The sequence below is a fragment of the Chrysochloris asiatica genome, unplaced genomic scaffold, assembly GCF_000296735.1.
Source record: "Chrysochloris asiatica unplaced genomic scaffold, ChrAsi1.0 scaffold00062, whole genome shotgun sequence".
Taxonomy (NCBI): Eukaryota; Metazoa; Chordata; class Mammalia; order Afrosoricida; family Chrysochloridae; genus Chrysochloris; species Chrysochloris asiatica.
Window position 1 is genome coordinate 12775156 of NW_006408580.1, and position 15240 is coordinate 12790395.

Here is a 15240-nt window from a genome sequence, read left to right on the forward strand (position 1 = left end):
CCGAGAGCAGCCGAGAGCGGCGGAGACGAGAGCGGAATACAGATGATGGTGCGGGCGGGCGGAGGGAGGGGGAGGAGGAAGAGGAGGGAACGAGGGAGGGGGACGCGTTGGGATCGCGGCGTGCGGCGGCAGACGGAGCCCGGGCTCCCAGCGGCAAGGTGAGGCAGAGCTGCGCTCCTCGCTGAACGCTGGCCGAGCTCGGCGGCTGCGGGGGAGACGCGCCGGAGCCCAGACTGCGACCGAGAGCGAGGCGGGCGGCGGCGGAGGGGGAGCCCGTGAGCCACCGGGCGGGGAGCCCAAGCCGCGCTGTCGCCGCGCAGGGACGACTTGGCCAACACACACACACACACAGCCCGAGCGGGCGCTCGCGGCGAACCGTCAACATGGCGCTGGGGTTCCTGCCCGAGCGCGGTTGGCAGCAGCGGCGGCGCGGGAGCTGTTGAGCCCGGCCGAGCCCGGCGCAGTCGCGGGAGCCCGTACAACCGCGCGGGGCTGTCGCCACCTGCCCGGAGGCGCCGAGTCCGCCCCGCCCCGCCCCGCCCCCACCAGGCCCAGTGCCCACCCCTCGGCGGGGCCGACCCCGAGGGCAGCCGGCTGGCAGCAGACAAGCGAGAGAGGCGAGCGAGCGCGGCGCCGCGAGCTGGCTGCGGGCAGCCGGGGACAGCAAACTTTGCTGCTCGCCGCGCTTCCCCGGCCCGGCTCCTTCTTCGCGGCTCCACGTCGCCCCCAGCACATCGCTACCCTCCCGCCCAGCTGTCCCCTGCTCTTCCTCATCGTCTGGACTCTCTTCGGGGTGGGGGGGAAACTTGGAAGCGCCGGATCGCAGGCGCCGTACCTACTCCTCTGCCGGAGGTTTCAGGTCAGTGCCCGGAACACCTTTCCCGGGGGAGGCCGCGGGCGGGCAAGCGAGTAGGTGCGTCGCGGGCTGCAGTCGGCCCCTTCCCTCGGGTCCCCTGCTCACCGCGGGTGTCTCATCTGACTCTTGCTTACCCCGCGAAGCTTTTCGTCTCCGCGCTTCCCTTTGGCTGCCTTGCTCGCTTTCGTTTTTATCTCACAGCTCTTAAGTTATGAAAATTGTAGCCAACCTAAGCGGCCTCGCGTGGGCAGAGCGAAGGAGGGATGTTGGGGGCCCGCTGCCTCCTGGGGGGCGGCAAGGAGGAGGAGAGCAGGGAGTTCGCGGAGTGGAAGTTTGCACACTGTGGTGTGTTTGTGCGCGGGAGCGCGGTCGCCGCGGAGCGCCGCGAGTCGCGCGGGGGGGGGGGCGGCTGGAAACTGGGAAGCTCGGCTCGGCGTTAGCTCACGAGCAGGAAGGGGAGGGCGGCGGGTTCCCGTCTGCTTTTTTTTTTTTTTTTTTTTTTTCCGACCCGGGGAAGAACTGTAAAAACCCCCAGCCGCCACCGCCGCCTCGCCTCATCTCGCCTCGCCTCTCTGGGGGCTGGCCGTTCCTCCAAGTGGAACGACGGCGTGTGCGTGCGCGAGGGTGTGTGGCGGGCGCCCCGGGCCGAGCAGAGCTCGACCTGCCGCCGCCGCCGCAGCGTAACTCAGGAGGGGAGTCCCGGGTTTTTTCTCTGCTGTCCCTAAAGCGCGAATCACGTGGATTTGGCAACAACAACAACACACACATACACACACAACTACTAGGAAATCGAACCCTGAGAGAGGGTTCCGACTGGGTCTGTCCGCCCGCCCACCAGGTCAGACGCTTTGTTTTGTAAATGTTCTTTTTAGGTGTAATCTGCGCCTCCTCTTTCCTCCACCCAGCCCCACCTGGCGTTGTGGGGCGGGTTTTGAGTTAAGAGCCTCTAGGGTGGAGGTAGCTTGTGCGGGGGCGGCAGCCAGAGGGCTGGGGGAGGGTGGGGGGACACCCTGGGCCCTCGGCTAGGCAGCGGGGGGTTTGGTGGGAACCTCTCTTGAGCTTGTGCGTGTCTGCAGCCAGAGGAAGTTGATTCCACTCAGAGGGCTGGGGGGCGTGCAGTTCAGAGGCAGAGGGCGAAGAGAACTTTCACATTAGGACGCGATCCTGGACCAAGGAGGGCGAGGCGCCGACGAGCTGCGGGGCCCGGTCTCCGAGAGGGCTAGAAGCTTCGTTGCAGATTCCGCCAACTCGGGGGCTCCGGGCGGCGGCGACGTGCGCCTGCTGTTTACAGAGCTAGGCTTGGGGCGCCGAGTGCGGAGTGGGTCGCCTCGCAGCACGCTTGGTCCCAACGGGCTTCTCGCTGCTCACACGCTCGAGTGGGCACGTTCCCAGGTCCCGGAGTCGACAGAGTCTGGCCGCCTGTAGGCCGAGGCCGGGCGAGGCTTAATTTTGCTGTTAATGAATCTTTTCCAGAAAGTCCGTGATCTCCAGCTAGAGGCTGTGAGTGCCCGCGCGCGGGGGCGCGCGCCACCAACGTCTGGAGGATGGGGGTTGGGGAATGAAGAGAGAGGAAGGAAGGAGAAGGAAGGTTGTGTGTATTTAAAAACAAACCTTAAAAAGAAAACAGCATGCTTCAAATAAGTATCACACAGCCTCGCAGTGTCTAGACTAGACAGCTCCGGGTTTTAGGTTTTTTTTTAAAGGCGGTTAGGGGGAGGGGTAATGGTATTTGGTTCTAGGGGGTAGTCCTAAGAGATCTTTCAAATGGCTTGGGAGTAAAAATGAGGAGGAAATGGCCCACCCCAGAAGGTGGTGGGTGGTGAGCACAGACAGACTTGGGTATTTCTGGCCATCTGACACTTCCTGTGGCACTGGAAACAGACACCAAAGGCCGAAATCAATCCTTACGAGGTGTTGGATTCGGGTTTGCTAACAGAATTGCTTGTGTGTAAGGCCTTTTAATTGTCGGCCTCGGAGACTCCTGGACATGGACCCTTCCCACTTCGGCCCCGACCTGTTATCTGGTCTAGGCTTCGCAATGTTGGTTCTGGTGTTGATTTGAGACACAATTTTAACGCGTAGAGGAAAAGAGAGGTGGGATGGCCATGATTAATATGCCGTCCAGGTTTAATTCGAGGCTGGCTTTAGTGTGCGGGTATACGCTGCCACACATCAGATTGCCTGGGGTGTTTAGAAGAGCGCCCAGGGTTCGGGCGCCAAGCGCTCGGAGGGCAGGTCGGGGCTGGGGCTTTGTGGGCCCCAGCGCTGTCCTTTGAGGCGCTGTCACCAGTAGGTGACTGAGAGTTAATTAGGAAGTGTTCTCCGGATCAATGGGCCGCACAGCCCATTAACGATTCTCTTCAGCCCTTTGCAGGGCCAGCCGGGCCTCCGCCTCCCACACAGGCACAGGCCCCGCGGCCGGAGCTGCGGAGAGCAAAGCTGGGAAGTGGGGAGGGGCCGGGCGGGTAACTTCGCGGGGCGGCGTCGTGTGTGCGGCGCCGTGAGGCCCGCGCAGCCCGCTCTTTCTTCCGGCTCGCGGTCACCTCAACTGTGTCTTTAACTCGCTCCCGCTCGCGTCGCTCCCTGACCGCTCCTCCCTCGCCTATCTCTTGTTCTCTAAGCACGACGCCTGTGCTCCCCGCCCAGTTTGGGATTAGACAAGATAAAAATAGGACTGCCCTGCGCGCTGAGATCTGTGACTACCCTGGCAGCCAGGCTGGCGGGATCGTGGGGGGTCGGGGCCCGGGAGGACAGGCCGTGCGCTCGGGGCGGCCCGCGCCCTAAGGTCCTCCCCATCCCCGCAAGTGCCGTCACGCTTCCTGTATTCTGTCGGCTGTGAACCGTGCGGGCCGGGGGACCTGGGCAGGGTCTTTTGCGCTCTCGCGGGTGTTGTTGGTGTGCCTGTGATAGATAGGTCTAGACAGGCGTGTAGGCTCCCTCCGGCTGAAGGACAAGAGGGGGGGGGGCGACGGGGGGGGCGGAGGCGGCAGCCGACTCCCGTGAGCAGCGAGTGAGCCAGCTAGCCAGCGGGCCCTGTGAGCAGGGTGGAGGGAATGCTGCTGGTGTTCTTTTTAAAGATGGTGAGGGTAGTGTAATGCGTAGGGGGGCCAAAAAGCCTAGTAGAAATTCCTGGAGGCCAAGTTAACCCCCAGAGGGGCTGAGGCTCGAGTCTGGGCCTAGGGTTTTCTTTTCTACTATTTGTGGTTTGGTCTCGGTTCTTCCACAAACCAGAACCAGCAGCGTTGATCTAGTTTGACCTGGCACTTCTCAAATGGGGGAGCTGGGGACATACACAATAGACACACTCACTTGAAGAACTGAGTTGGGGAAATGCAGATGTAGACCTCAGTGTTCCCAGAGAATTCTTGCAGGCCTTCTAGGACTGGAAGGGTTGCTCTGAACTGTAGTTTGGGGTGGGGTTCCTGACAGAGACTGCTGTGGGAGAGAGCCCTTGAGTTTTTCTGTCTAAATAGGTCCACTTGAAACCATGAACTTGAGGGGAGACAACATCAGAAGCATGCAGGGAGGCAGACTCCATAGAGCAGTTGGACCTGATATGTATGCCATGGATTATTTGTATCCATATTGTATCCAATATTGTATTGGCTGAAAATTGTAACGCAACTTTGTAGATATTTGTCTATTTCTTTACAGTGTTTCCAATTGGTAGGTGGACTACAGATCAGGGATGTATACCTTATACATGTGTAATCATTATTAGCACTCTTCTGTCCCCTTTCCCACTTTTTCACTTTCTTGTAGGGTTTGCCTTCCTTTGTAAGGGATCCTCAAGTTCCATTTTCATCCCCCTCCCCAACTGCAAACCTATACTGGTCTGGCCTAAGAATGAGTCACAAACGCAAAGCAAGGAAGGATACAAGTAGTGGGGAAGTGTATGTATTAGACAGGAATGCCCAGATTAAGATGTGTGCCTGAATGACATGTCCTGAAACAAATCAAGACATTTGGGCTCCGGTGCCCACATTGAACAAGAGCTACAGAAGAGATAAAGAACCGGCCAAAAGGAATGTAAACATGGATATGCAAATCCCAAGACCTATAGTGATATTCGACTGGCAAATCCCAGACTTTGTTGAGCTGGAAACTCAGGACGAATTTCTGTAAATGCCTTCCAGAGACAAAAGCCCATTTAAAGGTGTGAAGAAGGTCACTTGGAAACACAAAAAGCATTCATATGTATACATCAATTCTTAGAGACACAGGATGAATGACAAAAAACGCCTCTAAGCCTGAGAAGGAAGGAACCCAAGCTGGGCGAGATGAGTTTGGGCCACACAACCGCACAGTACACTCTTCTTCGGGAATAATGTGTCTTTGGCCCAAATGAAGCAAAGTAAACCAAGGTGGTTGCTTGTCAATTACCAGGATTGTACTTCTGGTTCGTTTCTTCCCTTCTGGAATGGGGAAGAGGGTATGTGTAGAACATGAAAGAGAATTTCGAAGCGATTTTGAGTTCTTGACCTTGAATGGCTGGAGAAACAAGACTAGCTTTTTACTCTCTCTCTAGTCATGTGGATTGGATGATGTACTTACTACCTGGGATCCTGTTTAAGACACCAGGCTTTAACGGACTGGGACAGAACCGCAGAAATGTGGCTTCTGGGAGGAATAAAGGAGAGTTCTACTTTCATTTTGATAGGGTTCCCCCCCCCCCTTTCTGGCGATCAAGCAGGGAAGGTCTGTGTAGGGTGGATTAGTAGGCGCCTCTGTGACCCCAGACGCGCACGTAAACTCCCGACTAGGGTATGGTTTGCCTGCGGCGTCGATTTGCCTCGGTCCCTCTTTGTCTGAGCCTAGCCGGGAATTCCTGCTTTTATTGGGAAGACCGCACTCGGGTGGAGCCCTCAACGGGCGGGGCAGGGCTGGGCTGCGGGCTAGGCGAGAGGCTTTTGCAGGCCGCCGTGCCGCCCGAACTCTGGGACGGCCAGGACGTTCCCCAGGAGCGCCTTACAGCCCTGACTGTGCCACCCTCGTGGTTTCCTCGAGGGCGCTGGGCCCGGCCGACGCAGCCAGGCGCCGCGGGGTGAGCGACCGCGTGGGCCCACACCGGCCGCTGTGCCCCATCCCTCCCCCGCCGACCCGCGGCCGCCAGGAGCTCAGAAGGCCCTTTGTTAGGCCTCGAGGTCACACCCGTGCCCCGGGGCCCGCAGAGGGGCGGGAGAAAGGACTCTGGGTGAGAAGAGACCTTCTCTCTCTCCGGGCTGCCGGCTCACAGGGCTTGGGCCTGGCTGGGACCTCGCCCAGACCGGGGTGGGGAGGCTGAGGCCGGCCTCGGCCCGCCCCGGCTTCTCTTGCCAGTGTTTGTGGCTGGCGGGATTCAGTGTGTTTGCAAAGCCGGCTGCGCTACTGAGGCCTACGTGGCGGCGGCCGGAAGCTGGAGCCGCCGGGGCCAGTGGGTCTAGTCTTCTCAGGCCGGCCCCATTGTGGCCTCTTGCCTGGGGAGGGGGGCGTATACCGATTCCCCAAAGAAGTCCGACGGCCCACTCGACGGCTTTCCCTGGTTGTTCCCAATGCGTACCCCAGGAAGGGCTCTTTGAATCTTTGTTGGGTAAGAGTTCATTAATGGTTGTTTTTCTGTGATGTTTCTGTTTAAAAAGTCTGTCTGGGCAGAAGCTCCTCTCCCCGCGAGCTCTCAATCCAGGGTTTCAGAAATGGAGGCGCGGGTGGGGTGTCCTCGGTTATTTTTTAGATTTGAATCTCCCTAACCCACCACCACCTCATGGACTCATCTCCCCGTGATTAGACTTGCGGGGAAGTCCGCTCCGAGAAGATCCTGACAGCATAAAATATAATTTGTGATCTAAAAGACAGTTTCCAGTATAATCTCATTATGCACCACAGACTCCCGGTGTTATTTTGTGGAAGGCGGACAATGATCAATTTACATTGACCCGGGGCTGGGCGAGCTTTTAGATGGTAATTGCCATATTGATTTGCATGCAAAAAGGAGACCTGCTAAAATTAAAGACCGGAAGCTAAATTAAACTAAATTTATTGTCTAGGTGCAAACCAAAGGAACTGCTGGGGGAGGAGTTGAGTTCGGTCTAGGTGCCAGGGGTTGAGCAGGTGAGCGTCCCTAAAGCTTCGGGAGGTCACAGCCTTAGAAGAGATCTGTGCCCTTGTGATTCCATAATTTGGGCTAGGGGGACATGTTGACGGAATGGAAACCCAGTGGAAAAAAAGTTATAAAAAAGCATTTTGTGTTGAAGGTACTGTGGTCTTTTAATGCTAATAGTAAAGGGAAGGGGAGTTTAAGAGGGTTATAGGGGTCTTCCTGACTGTACAGGATAAGCAATGGACTGAGAACCACAAGGTTACCGGTTCGAGCCCACCAGCCTCTCCGCGAGGGAGAAAGAGGAGGTTTTCTGCTCCCCCAAAGACTCACAGCTTCAGAAACCCTATACAGGATAGCTGAGTAGGAACGGATTCGACGGCACTTAACAACAATTAGGGGGTCTTCCTGCACCATTTCCGGCACCCCTCCCATTTCTATTGTTCTGCTGGAGCGCTGGTAACCTTGCCTGAGGCACCGAAAACTTGCATCTGAAGAGTTAATTTAAAAAAAAAAAACCAACAACGAAAAACCAAAGCAGCCCTTCCCCCTTACTAAGGCTTAAGAGCTTTGGCTAAGAGCGCGGGTGCGTCGGGAGCGCCGCACGCGCCCGGCGGGCAGGCCTGGATAGTTGGGGCTGCTGGAGTTCCGTTTCGGACGCCGCGGTCACAGGCTCGGCTGGACGGCAATAGCTACCGGAAGCCGCCGCTCCTGGTGGGCCAAGTAGGCGCGGGGGTGAGGGTGGGGGAGACATCCTTCAGGGCCGCTGTCTCGCGGGGCGGAAGGGACAGCTTCCGGGAAGCCTGGAAGGGTCCACGCGGCGCGATCGCGATATGGGGGCTGGAAGCCCTGCCCTGATCGATCGCCGAAACCGAAAAGTTTTTAAAAAGCGAGAAAGTCACTTGCGAAGGCCTGGCCTAGAGCCAGGGGCGGTCAGACCGCAGGGGCATGTTAGGCTGGCGAGCGTAGCGAGGGTCCAGTGCCACTTTCGCCCCCGTCCCTCCTGCCGCTGAGGCCTTTGCAGTACCCGTAGCGCTGCGGAGCCATTTCGCACATCCGGAGTCTCTGGCGTCGAGAGGAACAAACCCGTACGGGGCCGCAACGCCCCCAGGGGCTGCCGAGTGTTCGGTGCCCCCGCCCGTCACTACTGAGCTGAGCCGGCGAAGGCCCTGGGTGGTGGAGTCAGCTGCGTCGGTGTGGCTAGTTCCCGGGGCATCGGAAAGTCTGGGCAGACCTGGAAAGTGGGGTTGGGGGCGGTCACCGGGCGCTGAGGTTTGTCACCCCAGACCTTAAGTGGTTTTTGACTCATGGGAGACACAAAAAGTTGAGGGATGAAAGAGTACCCCTGCCCCTACCATTTGTCTCCTTTTGTGACGTTCCTCGGGTCTAAGGGAGTCCAGCATCTTGGGTAGCTCCTTCCCACTAATTCCCTGGGGGGGGGGGGGGGGCTTGTTGTTGTTGTTTCTTGTTTAAACCCTGGGAAAGGTGCAGGAACCGCTTTCAAAGGGCTCTTGTTCTATCTAGGTAATTTGATTTATTGCTTTATGTGACAAAACTAGGGTGGCAAAGCCTAGTTTCTAACACCAGGAGTCAGCACTTTTATCCTGGACCTGAAAGCATATGACCCATGGACCCCTGCCTATTCCGGGCTGCTGGAGAGGAGGGATGAATAGAAATGGATTGCAAGCCTTGGCCTCACATCCCAGGGTCTTCCAGTGTAGGAAAGTTGTAGGATGTTTAGGGGAGAATTGTGAAAGACTGTAAATGGATCAAGAGTTTACTGGGCGTTAGGAGAAACTAGGTTCAAGGCCCCTAAGTTACATAGGAGTTAGATGATACCCAATACCTAAGGAAGTCCTCAGAACTTGTGCAAGGAGATAGTATGTGAAAATAAGAGTTTCAGATGGAACAATTAGACCAGTAATTGGCTCCTACCCGAAACTCCAAGACTGAGTTATACCGTGGCCCATTTTTACTAGCTGTGTGACCTAGGGGGCACATTATTTATGGTCTCTGAGCCTTAGTAAGTTTCTTCATTTGTAAGACTGGGAATAATTATCCACCTTTAGGCCCAAAGAAGAGTGCGTGGCACGTAGTAGGCCCCAAGGATTAATAATTGCTCTGGATTGCTGTTCATGTGTCCATCGGTTGCACCTTTATTCCTTGTGGATCCAGACAGACACCCTTGGAGATCTGCTAGGCCAGTAGTCTGGGTCGAAACTCTCCTCCCAGGAGATTCCTCTGGGTCTCCTGCAGTGGCTTCCTACATTCCCTTTGTTACATACAGTATTTTGCATTCTGCTTTTTAAAGGATACCATATGAGAGGACTTGGGGATCATTATATGGTGAGGAATTGATTCCAGAACCGTTATCTAGGTGCTCTTTGGCCAGTCTTCCTGTCATTATTTTGAGGGAGGGAGCACAGCCAGCTAGAGGGGGAGCAACCTGGTTGGAAGAGGTGAGAGGAGGTGGCCTGGTGCAGAGGCCAGAGGTGCTGTGGTTTGTTTGATAGGGATTAAGTCCGGATGTTATGAGGTCTCTGTGTGGTTTTCAATAAAGCCTGCCAAGGATTGCTTCTTTTATATCGATATTATACATATATACACACACACACACACACACACTTTAAAAAAAATTACTAGCATGGGAAGAAAAGCAGACCTGTATGGATCCAGGCTGGTAGTAAACTACTGTGATCGGGTTTCCTACTCAACTCCCAGAGGGGAAGTCAGCATTTGATTGAAGCTACACTTGGTTCTTGACTCTCAGGGGATGCCTGTTCTGAAACAGGAGCCCTCCCCTTCTCTCCTCCTCTCCCCACCACCAACCCCCCTTCCACCTCCCTCTTTTTTCCTTCTTCCCCTAAAAGCCTTTGTGCTGAAAGAGCTCCTGTAGGCTCCCCGGACCCTCTCTAAAGAATGCCTTACAGCCTTTGCTGATACTGTTTTGTGAATAGTGGGTTTGACCAGGCCAGCAGCCCACTGCTCCCCTCCTACCCTAGCCCACCCCATCTCAGCACTGGATTTTAGAAGTAATGTACTCTCGATTCACCTCATCACACCATGAGGTCCACAGCTGGTCCTTGGGCCTTAGTCTGTGCCCTGAGTGCCATCTGAGGGGCCTGAAGGGGGGTGGGGGATACAAGGACCCAGGATGGTCTCTTTCTCTAGCCACAAAGACTGAGGGTAGGGTTGGGCCAGTTCCAGAGTTAGGTTCCAGCTTTGGGTCTGCTTTAGAACTTGGCATAAAGAGAGAGAAAGAAACTCAGGCATTTAACAGTCCTGTACAAACGCAAACTGGAAATAGCTCTAGGCCCACGTCATTTAGGAAAGAAGTACAGAAAGGTCCCAACGATGTCAATCCAAGACCAGTCGGCCCTCTCATAAACACATGACAAGTGCCAAGGCATTTCCAGTCAAAACACCCGTGGAAAGCAGCAGCCTCTGTCCTTTTGTATTTATTATTTTATTAACAGCATTTTACACCGCATTTAACAAGCACAGCCTGCCTGCTTTGCACGGAGACTCAGCTGAGTGAGGAGTGGGAAAGGATGAGAGTGGGGAGGGCCTGTTGGCTGAAGGAGAGTCTAGAGAAATCTCTTCATGTGGATAATGAAAAGTAAAGGTGGTGTGTGTGTGTGTGTGTGTGGTTTGTTTCAGCTGACCCTAGAGAAGACCAAAGTCATGCTTTGTGGGCAACAATGCCCCCCTTCCTTTTCAGATTGCTATAAGGAGGAAAGTCGCTCACATGCTGTGTGTGTCTGGTCTCGGCTTCCATTCCAGAAGGCAACACATAGTGTGTGTTGCATGATAACTGCTCATCAGTTCCTGGTGATTTTCAAAGAATAAGTATTTATCTAGTATCGTGATATTGTATCCTGATGGAAAGTTTATAAGGAAAAGTAATGCCTTTCTTAAGTCATAAAATGAGCCTTGTATGATTATTTAATTAAAATCTATTTAAGGACCGATTAGGCGTGTAATTTGCGCTAATAATGACGATTATGGAAATGTTCAACTTAACCAAAAATCATAAAGGAGGACATTTTGATCAGTGGGGCGACCCCTAAGTAGTCAGTGAGTTGGGCAATTTCAGAAACACCAGAGGCAAGCCGCCGTGGGGCCGCAGAAAGGGCAGGCCGCCTGGCCTCTGTGACCGGGCACAGAGAGCGGTGGGCCTCCCTGTCCTGGACACTGGCCTGGCCAGAGCTAGGCAGGCCAGCCTCCACTCTGTGGCGCCTAGAAACCAACCCTGTGAGTCTGAACACCCTTTATTCCCAGCTGAGGAAATGGGTTGGGGGAGGGGTGCTTCCCCCAAGCTACCAGAAGGAGACAACTCAGGGGAGGGCTGCGACACCACACAGAAATCTATGCGAAATGGCTGTGTGCTCTTTTGCTCAAACAATCGGCACTGACAAACGCAGGCTTCCTTGGCTAGCCTTGGCTGGAGACGAGGGGGTGGGGGGGGAGAGGGGGGTCCCTTGTTCCGGAGAAACCTGCCAGCTGCTGGGCTTGGTGCGAAGGCAGCAAAGGCAGACACAATGCTGCTGTTGTTGGTTTGATCTCTAACTGTGGATTGTTAGTCTGGCTTTAACTATGTGGTAAGGGGGGAATGTGAAGGCTGTTTACAGGGAGTGCAAATAATGTGACAGCTGTTGGCGCACGAGCAGCGCAGCGCCGCCTCGCCACTTACACAAAGCGCGCACTATGCAGGCCAGCGGAGGAGCTGCAGAGGTGGCAGTCACTTTCTGGCCTGAGCGTCCTGGATGAGAGAAAGCGCGTGTGGCCCCCCCCTTCCCACCCCCACCTTTATGAATTCCCAGGACTGAGGGGGAGGGGTGCAGAATGCCTTGCCTGTTGTGGTTTAGGGAACTTGTTAGACAGAGGTGGCGGGAGAAGGCCCACGGGGGTCATGAGTGTCACTGTCTGCAGGGCCTGAGCCCAGATCAGTGGACCTGGGGCCTCAGCTGCTTATGACAGGGTTTTAAAGACTGGCGAAAATAACTTGTACCCTAAGTAAGCTGACTGGAAAGAATGTGTTATTAACTGAAGGCTTTCTGGAAATTGCGAGCCTCTGAAGGCCGTTGTTCCCCCTCTGAAATGGCTCTGTTATTCACACAAGTTAGAGACAGGCGGGCGCTGTGTTCTGCTGCCCTCAGTGCCCATTCCAGTATTGGAAATGCTAGTGCCTGTAGGTTCTGGACCTAGCGGGGAGGGGTTGTGTGTAGGGTTAGGAGTGCAGGTTGACATTTTAATCCCCCCCCCCCCCAAACCCCTGAGCCTCCCTTCCCAAGCCTCACTGTTCTCAGGAGGAGCGGCTTTGCCTTCAGCTGCAGGATGCAAAGGTACTGGGGTCTGCCCACAGCACCACCCCTCAGTGACTTATTAAACTAGATGCCCACAGTCTCAGGCCTTCCTGGTACCCCACCAGGCACTGCAGGGAGGCACCAGGGGGCGGGCAGGAGAGCAGTTGGTAATGGTGATCTCTGGTCAATCTTAAGCAGGTGGGCTCAGGATGGCCAGAAATTGGGCCTGTCTCTGGGCTGTCCTGGGGCAAGCAGGGTGTCAACATTTATTCCCCAGAAACTCCAAGGTCGCAGCCTTTGCAGCCCTAACGCCTGGCCTGGGGTTCCAAGAAACAATCAGGAACCTTGCCTTTCCATATGCTTTTCCCCCTAGGCCTGGGGGATGTTTGCAGATCTAGCCCGGAGTTCTCTCTCCCCATCTGGTCTAGCCTCCCCAGTTTTAATCTGGACTTTGACATCTACTTGGTTCCCTAGTGGGGAACTGGGAGATGCTTCTGGAGTGATACATGAACTTCAGTGCCAGTTCTATAAATTGGTCTCTATTTATGACGTGTGCCATTTTCTGTAGGAATGTTGCTTGCAAAACGAGTTTCGCCTTGGAGGAAAGGCGGAAAGATAAACAAGCCTGCAACGCCAAAACACTGGCAGTCTTTCCCTCCTTCCAGCTCTCTTAAAGCAGCCGGGCTGTATTTCCAGGATTATACTCGTGCTTGTGAGGAGGAACTCGTGTTGGGTTTTTTTCCCCCAAGCAAATGCAAATTAGAGAAAAATAATTTTCTTTCAACGATATGCAATGTATTAGTCACTTGTTATCGTGCTCGGAGGCAGGCCTCATTTGCGCGTCTGCCAGCTCGCTCACATCTGCTCGGCACTGTTTGGGGCATTTTAACCTTGGCGGTGTCGTGTCTAGTCCCACGGATCAAGGAGGAGTAATTAAGCTCTGAACAGCTACAAAAATTCATGGGCCCCCATCTATACCACAGTTGTTTCATGGCTTTGTTTTGGATCTTCTGAGTTCCAGGATTGAGCAGCTATTGTTCCTTGTAAAGAGAGTGGGTTCCCCTGTCGCACTCTGGCCTGCATCCCCAATCTTCCCGGGACTCTGGGGGTAGGGTACATGCTGCCAGAACCTGTATGCAGACCATAGGGCCCCTGCACTCTGCTGTCCCCATCTTTTAGGCATAAAAAGTTCCTTTGTGCTTCCTGGGTATGCAAATGGGAGCTGTTGTTACTAGCCTTATGGTGGAGCCGGTTCCTTTCTTTTGGGGAGGAGGGAACACTTTAAATGTGGTTTTAGTTCTACACTGTGCTTTGGAGACTGAGGTGCCCTATGGAGTGGTTATTCTGTATCTGCCCTCAGGTTGTATTCTGGATCTGCCCCCAGGTTGTATTCTGGATCTGCCCCCTAGATTCCTAGTGGGGGCTTAGCTCTTTAGGGACCAGACTGAAAGGTGTGTGTGTGGGGGGGGGGGGTTTCCTAAGTTTCTGATGCTTAGGCCCTTTACATTGAGAGACACCAGCTTCCAAATGGGCCCTCAGTCCCTTACACACGTGTTTCTCTGTGACACAACCAAGGAATAAAGCGAAAGGAGCAATAAACAGTCACCGTGTCCCGGAGATGTCTCAGTGAGCAAAGGAAATGTCCTAAGGTGGTCTGCAATCTGGGAGTGCGCGTGCCTTATTGTGGGGGTGGGAGGAGTTGGCCCAGGTGTGTAGCCCCGCTTTGACAAGCTCTCTAGATGGATTCCAGGACCTGCGTCCCCTTCCCCAGACTTGGCTACTCTCTCCTAGAGGCTTTATCTTGGGGCGCAACATCCACGGGAGCCCCACTCTGCTATGTGGTCGAGCTCAGGTCGATGGGCCCACAGAGGTGTCAGCAGTGCCTATTTCCCAGGAAGTGTCCCAGGTTGTCCCCGGTTCTCTGTGAGCCTATCCAAAGTTTCTTTATGCCTAAGACTCCATGGTGGGGACTCAGGAAGGGTGGGCCCCTCAGGGGCGAAGTGGAACCAGGGATGGTGGGGGTCGCTTTCTTCTTGGAATTCCTGGAAGGTCGGATGGTGGTGTGGGCGACGTGGGTGCAGCAGAGGATCCTAGAGGAGGGCGGGAGCTCCGAGTGAGTGTGTGTGTGTGTGTGTGTGTGGTGGGAGAGAGAAAATCCCTTTGTTGCAGATCTGTGCTCCTCTGCTCTGGGCTGAGGCTGGGGGGGGGGGGGCCCCTCCCCCTCTCCCTTGCAGCCGCCACCGCCACCGCCGCCGCTGCCTCCTCCAAGGGCCAAGTTCACTCCCTGACTGGTGCTCTCCCCCCCTCCCCCCATGGCTTTCTGCTCTGATCCAGGCTTTCCAGGAGGCAGCCAAGAAGGTCTGGGGTGCTCAGAAGGGTTGGGGCCTCACAAGTTTCCCAACCAACCACCTTCTTGTTTCCTTTCTGCTCCTTGCTTCAGTCTGTTATTAAGCAAAACTTGGGGGCGTGGGTGGAGACACCCCGGAGGCAATGGCAGCTGCTGGTGAGTCGCCAGGGCCAGCCAGATCACTGCCCCCAATCCCACCATCCCTACGCTCATGGGGGAGGCTGCAAGGAACCGTCCCAGCAACGCCCCTTTGAAGCATGAGGCCCCACTCAGGACCTGGGGTACATCTCTGGGAGTCCCCTACTTTTCTCTACATACCAGGAAAAAGCAGCCAGGGAGGACCCACTGAACACTGCACATCCGGGAGAGCTTTTTCTTCTCATCTCCTCCCACCCCCACCCCCAACATCCTAAAATAGGAGCTTCTTCACCCCTCCCTTCCTTGACACCAGGAGCCAAGCACTGCCTTGGTGACTCAGTCGCTTGGAGAGGCCCCAGGAAGGGCTGTGTGGTTAACTTTGGGCTTTGGTGAACTCCACACAACTTTGCTGAAGGTCACCCCTCCCTGACTTGGCCCCCTGTGTCCTTGCCTCAGCCATCTCCTTTGATGGGGTTGGGGGGAGGGTTGTTGTTGTTAAGTGCTGTCCAGTGAATGCCAA

General features: G+C 55.3%; 1 protein-coding gene across 4 annotated transcripts in view; it reads left to right on the top strand.

Annotated features, from left to right (window-relative positions):
* The window catches only part of BCOR (BCL6 corepressor), a 126945-nt gene that overhangs the window by 81260 nt on the left and 30445 nt on the right, over positions 1 to 15240 (top strand). For 2 of the 4 annotated variants that reach the window (XM_006864272.1, XM_006864273.1), the window contains exon 1: positions 615 to 859. The exons of the other annotated variants lie outside the window; for them this stretch is intronic. The gene's annotated coding sequence lies outside the window, so the exon portion shown is untranslated. Of the gene's footprint in view, positions 1 to 614; positions 860 to 15240 lie in introns of those variants that run through there. 4 annotated transcript variants of the gene reach the window in all.